The sequence below is a fragment of the Mauremys mutica genome, chromosome 26, assembly GCF_020497125.1.
Source record: "Mauremys mutica isolate MM-2020 ecotype Southern chromosome 26, ASM2049712v1, whole genome shotgun sequence".
Lineage (NCBI taxonomy): Eukaryota > Metazoa > Chordata > Testudines > Geoemydidae > Mauremys > Mauremys mutica.
This window is the reverse complement of record NC_059097.1, coordinates 14,962,953-14,975,252: the sequence shown is the minus strand read 5'-3', so window position 1 is coordinate 14,975,252 and position 12,300 is coordinate 14,962,953. Positions and strand designations below refer to the sequence as shown.

The window sequence follows — 12,300 nt, the reverse complement described above, 5'->3', positions numbered from 1 at the left end:
CACATTGGTGGGGGAGGAGGACTGAACGGGGGAGCAGAGCCTGGGGCAGAGTGGGGGGAAGCCTGGGAGGAGTGGGGGTTGGACTATTGGCGGGGCTGATGGCACCCCAATGTGTCGCGATATTGCAGGCTTGTGATCTGGTCACTCTAGATACCTTCCCTTACCAATTTTCTACAATTCTGATCTTTTAACTTCTAGTCTTTACTATTGACTTCCCCTTTCTTCCATATATTTTATTTGGAGAGTGTTGGGATTCCTACCAGGGAGCCACCAGCAGGGTCCAGAGCCAGCCCCATCTCCTGTATCAACCTCTGGCTAGTGGGTATGTGATAAATGTGCCGACCCTGCCTCCGTCTGTCAGCTGGGAGACACAAAGATTCTCTCTTTCTACCCTCTGATGCTTCCTCGCTGCTCTAAGCAAAGTGGGGTGGGACTCTGTTAACATGGGCCTCCCGGAGCCTGCATTTACCTGGAGCTGCTGTTCCGTGAATAGTGGGGCTGTGAGTGGGGCAGCAGGTCCTGAGTGTTGGACTCTTGCTCTTTCAGGGGCCGGTGACCTTCGAGGAGGTGGCTGTGTATTTCACCAGGGGAGAGGGGGCTCTGCTGGACCCCGCTCAGAGAGCCCTCTACAGGGATGTCATGCAGGAGAACTACGAGAATGTGACCTCGCTGGGTAAGGAGTCCTGTCCCCTGGGTTATTAGAAGCTGTGGGGTCTCTAAAGAACCTGAGCAGTAATAACTTGATACCTTTATTCATCATCCAAGTTTTGACAAGTTTCCTTTAAATGACTGCTTCATGGAGCAGCTGGTACGGGAACCCTCAAGGGGAGAGGCGACTCTAGATTTAATTCTGAGTGGAGCGCAGGAGCTGGTCCAAGAGGTAACTATAGCAGGACTGCTTGGAAATAGTGACCATAATACAATAGCATTCAACATCCCTGTGGTGGGAAGAACATCTCAACTGCCCAACACTGTGGCCTTTAATTTCAAAAGGGGGAACTATACAAAAATGAGGGGGTTAGTTAGACAAAAGTTAAAAGGTACAGTGACTAAAGTGAAATCCCTGCAAGTTGCGTGGGCCCTTTTTAAAGACACCATAATAGAGGCCCAACTTCAATGTATACCCCAAATTAAGAAAAACAGTAAAAGAACTAAAAAAGAGCCACCGTGGCTTAACAACCATGTAAAAGAAGCAGTGAGAGATAAAAAGACTTCCTTTAAAAAGTGGAAGTCAAATCCTAGTGAGGCAAATAGAAAGGAGCACAAACACTGCCAACTTAAGTGCAAGAGTGTAATAAGAAAAGCCAAAGAGGAGTTTGAAGAACGGCTAGCCAAAAACTCCAAAGGTAATAACAAAATGTTTTTTAAGTACATCAGAAGCAGGAAGCCTGCTAAACAACCAGTGGGGCCCCTTGATGATGAAAATACAAAAGGAGCGCTTAAAGATGATAAAGTCATTGCGGAGAAACTAAATGGATTCTTTGCTTCAGTCTTCACGGCTGAGGATGTTAGGGAGATTCCCAAACCTGAGCTGGCTTTTGTAGGTGACAAATCTGAGGAACTGTCACAGACTGAAGTGTCACTAGAGGAAGTTTTGGAATTAATTGATAAACTCAACATTAACAAGTCACCGGGACCAGATGGCATTCACTCAATAGTTCTGAAAGAACTCAAATGTGAAATTGCGGAACTATTAACTAAGGTTTGTAACCTGTCCTTTAAATCGGCTTCGGTACCCAATGACTGGAAGTTAGCTAATGGAACGCCAATATTTAAAAAGGGCTCTAGGGGTGATCCCGGCAATTACAGACCGGTAAGTCTAACGTCGGTACCGTGCAAATTAGTTGAAACAATAGTAAAGAATAAAATTGTCAGACACATAGAAAAACATAAACTCTTGAGCAATAGTCAACATGGTTTCTGTAAAGGGAAATCGTGTCTTACTAATCTATTAGAGTTCTTTGAAGGGGTCAACAAACATGTGGACAAGGGGGATCCGGTGGACATAGTGTACTTAGATTTCCAGAAAGCCTTTGACAAGGTCCCTCGCCAAAGGCTCTTACGTAAATTAAGCTGTCATGGGATAAAAGGAAAGGTCCTTTCATGGATTGAGAACTGGTTAAAGGACAGGGAACAAAGGGTAGGAATTAATGGTAAATTCTCAGAATGGAGAGGGGTAACTAGTGGTGTTGCCCAAGGGTCAGTCCTAGGACCAATCCTATTCAATTTATTCATAAATGATCTGGAGAAAGGGGTAAACAGTGAGGTGGCAAAGTTTGCAGATGATACTAAACTGCTCAAGATAGTTAAGACCAAAGCAGATTGTGAAGAACTTCAAAAAGATCTCACAAAACTAAGTGATTGGGCAACAAAATGGCAAATGAAATTTAATGTGGATAAATGTAAAGTAATGCACATTGGAAAAAATAACCCCAACTATACATACATGATGGGGGCTAATTTAGCTACAACGAGTCAGGAAAAAGATCTTGGAGTTATCGTGGATAGTTCTCTGAAGATGTCCACGCAGTGTGCAGAGGCGGTCAAAAAAGCAAACAGGATGTTAGGAATCATTAAAAAGGGGATAGAGAATAAGACTGAGAATATATTATTGCCCTTATATAAATCCATGGTACGCCCACATCTCAAATACTGTGTACAGATGTGGTCTCCTCACCTCAAAAAAGATATTCTAGCACTAGAAAAGGTTCAGAAAAGAGCAACTAAAATGATTAGGGGTTTAGAGAGGGTCCCATATGAGGAAAGATTAAAGAGGCTAGGACTCTTCAGTTTGGAAAAGAGAAGACTAAGGGGGGACATGATAGAGGTATATAAAATCATGAGTGATGTTGAGAAAGTGGATAAGGAAAAGTTATTTACTTATTCCCATAATACAAGAAATAGGGGTCACCAAATGAAATTAATAGGCAGCAGGTTTAAAACAAATAAAAGGAAGTTCTTCTTCACGCAGCGCACAGTCAACTTGTGGAACTCCTTACCTGAGGAGATTGTGAAGGCTAGGACTATAACAATGTTTAAAAGGGGACTGGATAAATTCATGGTGGCTAAGTCCATAAATGGCTATTAGCCGGGATGGGTAAGAATGGTGTCCCTAGCCTCTGTTCGTCAGAGGATGGAGATGGATGGCAGGAGAGAGATCACTTGATCATTGCCTGTTAGGTTCACTCCCTCAGGGGCACCTGGGATTGGCCACTGTCGGTAGACAGATACTGGGCTAGATGGACCTTTGGGTCTGACCCGGTACGGCCTTTCTTATGTTCTTATTATCCCGGTAACTCCAGAGTCCCGTCACCCGCAGCTTGGAAAGGCCCCCAGACCCCACTGTATTCGGCTGCAGGAAGAGGTGGTTTGCCCATGGATGCACAGGCTGTCTGGGCAGGGCAGCTCAGCTGCAGTCCCTGCACACAGCCGGGGGTGGGTGTCCTGAGTCAGGAGAAGTCAGTGTCTCCGTCCCCCCGCAAGCCTTCAAACTGGGACATGGTGCACCAGTGCAAATCAGAGCGCACTGGTGTAAATTCTGTCTGTCCTAAGGGTTTGCACCAGCGCCTGAAACACCAGGGTGGCAGAGACCTTCAGTGCCCAAAACAGCCCTAGACCTGGGCTCTATTTCTAGCTCGGTCACGGACAGCCTGGGAGACCTCGGGCACGTCAATGTTTCCCCTCCCCACTTCAGTCTCTTTACCCAGCTGCCACTCACTGGGGTCTCCTCTCTCCAGAGCTGCTCACCACTCAGATCCGGGTGGGTGTCCCCAGAGCTAAGGCAGGTCAGCTCGGGAACAGTCTGACAAGGGGGCTGGCAGGCAGGACACACCTCGGGCAGAGATAATCCACACAGACCGGGCCCTGCCTCGGCCGGGGGAGCCGGGCAGAGAGATGACAGCGTGAGGCCCTAGGCTGCCCTACAAGAGATAGGTAGGAAAACACAACACGCAGAATAAACCCACCGCAACATAACGTCAGGCACTTCAGAGACAAAACCAACCCCCCCCTCAGACCCACACACACACACACAGCCCCCCCCCACAGCCCCTCCCCCCCCCCCCCACAGCACACGGGGGCTGATCGGGGATAAGATCTGAGCGGTTCCCACCAGGGTCTGACCGAGGAGCGGGGGGGGGGGAAGCGGCGCCGTTGGCCCCCAAGGCCCCGCCCCGCGGGACCCGGGCACAGGGTCGATCCGGGCGGGGCCCCGCGCTCGGCCCGGTCCGGCGGCAGCAGAGAAGGCGGGAGAATGGGGCGGGGGGGGGGGGTTGGGATGTTTTATATCCGTGTCTGAGAGTTGGGGGGGAAACGGGTCACAGACTCCGCCCCCGGTAGCGGGGAGACAAACTCCCCGCGCGGGGGGGGGGGTCTGTGGCTGTGACAGGGGGGGCGGGGCGGTGAGAGGGGATCCGGGGGGGGAGGGGCGGTGTGAGGGGGGCTCGGGGGGGGAGGGGATTTTACGGGACTCTGTGGCGCACCCGGGCAGTGACGGTTCCCCCCCTGCACACGGGCCGCAGGGAGCCGGGAGGGGGGAGGGGCAGGGGCGAGACACGGACACACACTCACCTCCCCCCCCCGGGGGGTTTCCCGGCCCCCCCACTGACCCCCCCCCATCGCTACGGAGGCCGCACAGGGACCCCCCGCCCCAGCTTCCGGCCCGGCCCAGGGCGGGGGGGGTTTCGGGCCCAGGTGTCTCCTCCCCCCGCCCCACTCCCAGCAGTGGCCGGAAATGGCGCATTCCGTGGGGGACCGGGAGAGGAGACACGTGACTGGTCCGGCCGTTGGAGCGCGACGCGGGGGGGGGGGAGTCACGTGACGGGGCCGGCCGTTAGGGCCGTTGGAGCGCGGCGCGGGGGGGGGGGGAGTCACGTGACGGGTCCGGCCGTTAGGGCCGTTGGAGCGCTGCGCGGGGGGGGGGGAGAGGAGTCACGTGACGGGGCCGGCCGTTAGGGCCGTTGGAGCGCGACGCGGGGGGGGGGGGGAGTAACCTGACGGGTCCGGCCGTTAGGGCCGTTGGAGCCCCGCGGCGCGGGGGGGGGGGGGGGGGAGTCACGTGACGGGGCCGGCCGTTAGGGCCGTTGGAGCGCGACGCGGGGGGGGGGAGGAGTCACGTGACGGGTCCGGCCGTTAGGGCCGTTGGAGCGCTGCGCGGGGGGGGGGGGGGAGGAGTCACGTGACGGGTCCGGCCGTTAGGGCCGTTGGAGCGCGGCGCGGAGTGGGGGAGGAGTCACGTGACTGGGCCGGCCGTTAGGGCCGTTGGAGCACGGCGCGGGGGGGAGAGGAGTCACGTGACGGGTCCGGCCGTTCGGGCCGTTGCAGCGCGGCGCGGGGGGGGGGAGGAGTCACGTGACGGGTCCGGCCATTGGAGCGCGGCGCGGGGGGGGGGAGGAGTCACGTGACGGGTCCGGCCGTTAGGGCCGTTGGAGCGCGGCGCGGGGGGGGGGAGGAGTCATGTGACGGGTCCGGCCGTTAGGGCCGTTGGAGCGCTGCGCGCGGGGGAGGAGTCACGTGACGGGTCGGGCCGTTGGAGCCCGGCTTCTTAAGCATGTTAAAAAACTTATATACTTTATATACAACAATAGTTGAGTTCTATATTATAGCCCTAAACAGAGACCTTCTAAAAACATTAAACTGTCTGACTGGCACCATGCGAAACTTTAAATGAGAGAGAGACTAAATGAAGACTCGGCCCAGCTCTTCTGACAGGTGCCGAACCCTGATCTTTTGGATGCTTGAGGCGCTGTCCCTTGTTTGTGTGTGAATACGTGAATAGGGAGGTAAGGTTTGTGGGTACAGAGCGCTCCCCTGACCCCAAGGTGGTAACCAGAGTGGCCCCATTCATTTTCTCCACTGGCTTCCTCCTTGATTATTTCCAGTGACTTGGCTGCGTATGCACCTGTCACTGGTCCAGGGATGGTTGTGCACCTGTCACTAGTCCAGGGATGGTTGCAAATCTGGAGGGATGGGGTTTGTGGTCGAAAACGCTCACGATTTGCTTCCTCCTGGCTAATGTGCCAAATTGACCTATTGGATGAGTGAGGCGCGCGCTTTCACTCGTTTGTGTGTGTGTGACATTATTGATATAAACTGGGACCATGTAGAACATGGGTTGCAACCAAGGTCCTGTAGTGGCACCAAATCTTAGGTAAAGGTGGTCAGATACGGTGGCTAAGACCAGGTTATGGGTTGGTGGTTATGATTATGCTGTCTGTATGTCTGTATCATTTTGTAGTTGAAGTTATAAGTACTGGCTCTGTACTGTCTGTATTTTGTATTTGTGCTCTGCTTCTGGGTGACACCGCAGACAAGTTGGTGTTAGCTCTGATAAGTTCGCTTGATGGCCTATTAACGACCATCAGCTACACAATCGACCCATGGAGAGAAGGCAGAGACGCCTTGTAACTCAGGAAAGTATGCAGGGACTTGCCCATGTGACTCCAGACTCCATTTTGCTGTAATTTTCCACAGTAAGGACAAAGAGGTTCTTACACCAGGAAAAGCCTATATAAGGCTGATGCCTCATCTCCATCTTGTCTTCAGTCCTGCTTCTTACCTCTGGAGGGATTTTGCTAGGAAATGAAGCTCTACACAAGGGACTAGTGACCCATCCCAGCGGGGGATGTTCTCCAGAGACTTGATTTGAACCTGCAGTTTACTCCACCACTGTTACAAGCCTGAACTAAGAACTTTGCCATTACTGTATGTAATTGATTCCATTTAACCAATTCTAGCTCTCATCTCTACCTTTTTCCATTTATGAATAAACCTTTAGATTTTATATTCTAAAGGATTGGCAACAGCGTGATTTGTGGGTAAGATCTGATGTGTATATTGACCTGGGTCTGGGGCTTGGTCCTTTGGGATCGAGAGAACCTTTTTCTTTTATTGGGGTGTTGGTTTTCGTAACCATTCATCCCCAGGACGAGTGGGACTGGTGGTGATACTGGGAAACTGGGGTGTCTAAGGAAATTGCTTGTGTGACTTGTGGTTAGCCAGTGGGGTGAGACCGAAGTCCTTTTTGTCTGGCTGGTTTGGTTTGCCTTAGAGGTGGAAAAACCCCAGCCTAGGGTTGTGACTGCCCTGTTTGAGCAATTGGTCCTGAATTGGCACTCTCAGTTGGGTCCCACCAGAACCGCACCGTCACAGTGGCGTAGTCGTGCTTGGATCCACAGAACCAGGTCAATTAAGCTTTGGGTCAGAACCCCACGCTATCCAAATTCGAATTTTGGGTTTGAGAGTTTGGTTGGTTAAAGATCAGTGACCATGAGACAGAAAGCATCAGGAAAAGCAAGGAAACTGCAAGCCTTGAGAGACAGCCTGCGGTTTGAATATGAGCAAAAACTGGCAGAAATTCGAATGGAAGAGACGCAAGCCTTGGCCCAGCTGGAGAAGGAGGCTGCTGAGAGAGAAAAAGAGGCTGCTGAGAGAGAAGAAAAAGCTCGTAAGGGGCGTCTGGAGCTGCTGGCTGCTGAGGAGAAAACTCGACAGATGCAACAAGAGACTCACAAGATGCAACAAGAAACTGCCAGACTTCAGCTCCAAGTCAAAAAAGCAATGGAAGAACGGCAGAGACTGTGTCCTCTTGAAAGTCCAGTTTGTAACAATGTTGGTATGTTGTATAACTCTGAGCAGTTGTCTGGGGGTAACCAAATGTACCCCAACAGTGCCACCTTTTATGTCAATGCTGTTACTGTGGGTTCAGTAGAGGGTGGCCCCATAAATTGTGCCAGTGCTATGTATGGGAGTGGTAATGGAAAATTCATAGAGAGTGTAAAAGTCAATGGAAAAAGCTGTTTAGGGCAAATTATGGCTTCTAACATCACTCTTGTTAAAGCAGATCTGGTCAAAGAGGAAGATTATTTACTAAATCAGAGTGTGAGTGTTGTGATCCTCTATGAGTTTACGGTCCGTGTGCCTTTAGCCAGAATCCACCTTGAGTGGAATGGGGCTCAGCATGCAGTGATAGCTGGCGTCAGGAAGTTATGGCCTAAAGATCTTTTAATTGGAGAAAATGTTAAAGCTTTGTTCAGTCCAGACAGCCAGTCACAGGAGAGGAATGATCTTAAACCTGTATCTATTATGAGCAATGATTTGCCTGAGGTGGGTTGCTCCAAAGGTTTGTCTGTGCCAAAAAGCTGTGTGTCTGTGAGTGGAGTTTCTGAATGTCTGTCTAATGTCCCAGAAGTGAATCTGGAGTTAGATCAAGAGCAGAAAGATCTCATTGGCGAGGAAAATGTTTCTCAAGAGCAAATTAAAGTAGATGGTCAGGTTAAAGCCCTAACTGAGGAAGGAGAGGGTAAATTTGTGATAGGTGATGGATTGGTGGCTAGTACAGCTTGTAGAAGTGAACCTGAAATGGGTAACTGTGATTTGCTGGAAGTAGCTCAGTGTAGTGAAAAAAGCAGCAGCTTATCCATTGGGAGTGGCAATGTGCCTGGTAGGGAAAGTTTGGAGGAGCCTAGGCAGCCTTGTGAGCTGATGGCTTTGTCTAGTCAGCAGTTTGGGAAGGGAGGGATAGTGGAAGAGGAGTGTCCCTGTGCCTTACCTGTGTCCTGTGTGGAGAAATGTGACAGTGAAGGAAATGTGCCTGTGTCGGTCAGGGGTATTGACTTGCCTATGGAGGAAGCTACCCCAGTCTCCAAGCAGTTGTCTGTGAACAGCCCTGTGTGCTGGGACAAGGGAAATGAGATCCCAAGCTGTGTGTCTGGGGAAGGACAATGTGTCTCCGGCTTTTCTGTGTCTGTGGAGCAGACAGAAGGTGCCTTTCAGCCTGTGATGGTTGAGGGTAATTCAGTTGTCTCGGAGTTGGTTGTAAATACAGCTAAGGCCCAGGAAGGGAATGGTCCTAAGTTTGTGTCTGCTGGGGGGAATGGCTCTGTGACTAGGTTGCATCCAGTTAGTGCCATAGCAAAATCCCAGAGACCAGACGATTCTGGTGCTTGTAGTTTGCCAGTTGCTAATGTGTGGTTGGAAAAGGGTATAGCAACGCTGTCTGATCAGGGTGATACCCCAGCCAGGCACAAGGAGACCATGAAGGTGATTTAATTGTGTTACCTACTGACAGTTTGACAACTTGTAGCAAGAAGGAAAAGATTCCTGAACTTGTTCCAGGCCAGGGAAAGGAGAGTGCTTCTAACCTGTTACCTAGGAAGTCTATAAGTCTGCCTGACAGGGGATTGTGTAGAGATCTGCCTGATGGGCCAGAGGTGATTCTGGATGTAAGTGAGACCCAGCAAGAGTCTGTGGTTGCTCAGGGAAGTGTTCCTTTAGAGCAAGCCCTAGGTGAAGAGGGTGAGAGCAGAATTTCTGAGAGGGGTGAATTGCTGCTTAGAAAAGCTCATAGGGAAAGAAATCCTCATGGTAATTTGTGCAAGCAGTTTACTGCAACTGAAGGGTGTGAAAGTGATTTAATCAAGAAAGTTTCAGTTCCTAACAGCCAGAAATTTTCTGTTGTGAATGGATCCACTGACTTTCCTTTTGAGAGATCCAGTGTGGGTAGCTTTGAAAAGGTCTCAGATGGAGTAGGAGCTGTTAAGAAAGTTAAGCAGCCGTATAACCAGGTGGCTGTGTGTGGCCAGCGTGTTGGGAAGACAAAGGTGTTGGAACAGAAATGTCTCCATGCTGAATCTGTAAGTGAGCAGTCTGTGCTTCAGGGGCTGAGGACAGATTGGGTTACTGGTGTTTCAGAGCAGAACAGTTTTAGGGCTGAACTCTTAAGGATGCAGGGGAGAGCAAGCCAGCTCTCACCCTCAGACCCTTTGGATTTGTGTGATATCTCTGTAAGACAAAGTCCAGCCCTAAAATCCATAGCAGCTAAGAAGTTAAAAGCTAGTGTTTGTGTTGATGCCAATTACCTGGCTGGCTGGGAGAAGAAAGACCAGCTAATAGCTGTTAGCACAGAGAGCCCACCCCATCAGCCAGTGACTTCTGTTAAGCAAGAGAAATCAGGGTTTAATCCTGCAGGACTCTCACTCATTAGCCCCCTCCCCGTATAACCTCCCCATCTCTGTGCACAGCGACCCCGGCCACCGACCCTGAGTCCTTGCTGCATCCTCCCGCCCAGAGCAGGGCCCCTTCCCAGGCACACATGGGCACTTTGTTGATGATGTCACAGGCTGGTGGTGTAGCCTGGACAGTGTTTACACCGATAAGATGACGTGTTGGGGTGCAGCTCGCCCTTGTACATGGCTACTCACCGTTAATGGAGGAGATGAAATTGGGTGAAACACACAGACACTTGATTTATAATTGAAATCATAGGCAAGGCTCAATACACGTAACTATTACAGTCAGAGAAGTATAGTAAAGAGGGGCTTGCACGGTGCGGACTTACAAGCTATGGACACCATTGGAAACAAAGATCGAGGCACAAGGGAGCCCATCAGACGGGAGGCCCTGCTTCAGTTTACACTGTCTCGGGGACCTGACAAAATGAAAAACTGGTCACTAGGAGACGTATTTTCTCCGCTTCCTTATGGTAATAGGATGGCGATATACCACATCTGCTCCTTTGCTCTGATTACAATAATGTCAATACCTGCCCCAAACCATACCTGGCCTTTGGGAAGTCCATAATTAAGCATCAAGCCTCAATACTCATGATTTACATCACTGATTTATTAATAATTCTAATATATGAATGCATCCAAATGCTGAGATACTTCATTGCAAACTAATTGCTAGAGCCTGCCCCAGACTTCCTTCTTTCAGAATCCTGTGGCGTATTCCACCCGCTTGTGGTTCCTCATTAGTCTCTCAAAATGAGGGTGCGAAATATCTGACCTGGGATTGTCTCCTTAGGCCTATTCAGGTAAATCCCACGCCTCCCACAAAGGCTCCACCTAATACAACACCACTGGCCATCACATACAGCCCCTCTCCAGTGCATTATCAACGATCTACAAGCTATCCTGGAAAATGATCCCTCACTCTCACAGAGCTTGGGAGGCAGGCCAGGTCCTCGCTTACAGACAACCCCCGAACCTGAAGCAAATACTCACCAGCAACTACACACCACACCACAGAAACACCAACCCAGGAACCAATCTCTGTAGCAAACCTCATTGCCTACTCTGTCCCCAGATCTACTCTAGCGACACCATCAGAGGACCCAACCACATCAGCCACACCATCAAGGGCTCATTCACCTGCACGTCTACTAATGTGATAGATGCCATCATGTGCCAGCAGTGCCCCTCTGCCATGTACATTGGCCAAACCGGACAGTCTCTAGGTAAAAGAATAAATGGACACAAATTGGACTTCAGGAATGGTAACATACACAAGCCAGTAGGTGAACACCTCAATCTCCCTAGTCATTCTCTAACAGATTTCAAAGTCACTATTCTTGAACAAAAAAACTTCAGAAACAGCCTTCGAAGAGAAACAGCAGAACTAAAATTCATTTTCAAATTTAACACCATTAATCTGGGCTTCAATAGGGACTGGGAGTGGCTGGCTGCTTACAGAAGCAGCTTTGCCTCTCTTGGAATTGACACCTCCTCATCTATTATTGGGAGTGGACTACATCCACCCTGATTGAACTGGCCCTATCAACACTGGTGCCACCAGACTCCTTGATGTTTTTGTGGATACAGACTGACACGGCTACCCCCGATACTTGACAATTCTAACATATCCTAACATAATTCTCTAACCAATTATATCCCACTACGTAATTTACTCACACCTAGCAACATGAATTTTACAGCACATAGAAACAATTAGAGAACCAGACTGATAAACAAGGTAAAAGTGGTGACCATAAAGATAAGACAATAAAGAAAAGAGAGTTTGACAACCACAGCCATTGATAAGGGATTTATTGCCAGAGAGGATGATTTATAATAATAATACTAACTCTTCTGCCACTTTGAGCCAAGGAAGCTGGCCTTGGTATTCTACTGCTTAAAAATGAGCAGGGATTACAACCATGGAATATTCTTTGTGATGAGTATCCCACAAATTCCACTGACCTCCCTTCTTTTCTTTGCCTGGAGTAGGGTTTCCAATTTCCAAACCTGATGTGATCTTGCAGCTGGAACGAGGGGAAGAGCCGTGGGTCCCGGACCTCCAGGCCTCTGAGAAAGAAGTGCTCCCGAGAGCTGCCTGCACAGGTGAGGACTTGGTTAAACCAACTCAACAACTGTTTAGGAATGCAGGAAACATTTGGGATGCCCTACAAAGACCCTGTGAGCTCTCCAAGCTCAGGATTGTTCTCTGCAGATGTGGAATCATTATGGCAGATGTCACTCATGGCTTCCCTCCTATTCTGACTGACAACTTGCAGCAGGTCCC

At 50.1% G+C, this 12,300-nt stretch overlaps 1 protein-coding gene across 1 annotated transcript in view; it reads left to right on the top strand.

Moving 5' to 3' along the window:
• The window catches only part of LOC123356631, an 871,996-nt gene that overhangs the window by 779,940 nt on the left and 79,756 nt on the right, over window positions 1-12,300 (top strand). The gene's annotated exons all lie outside the window — the stretch shown is intronic.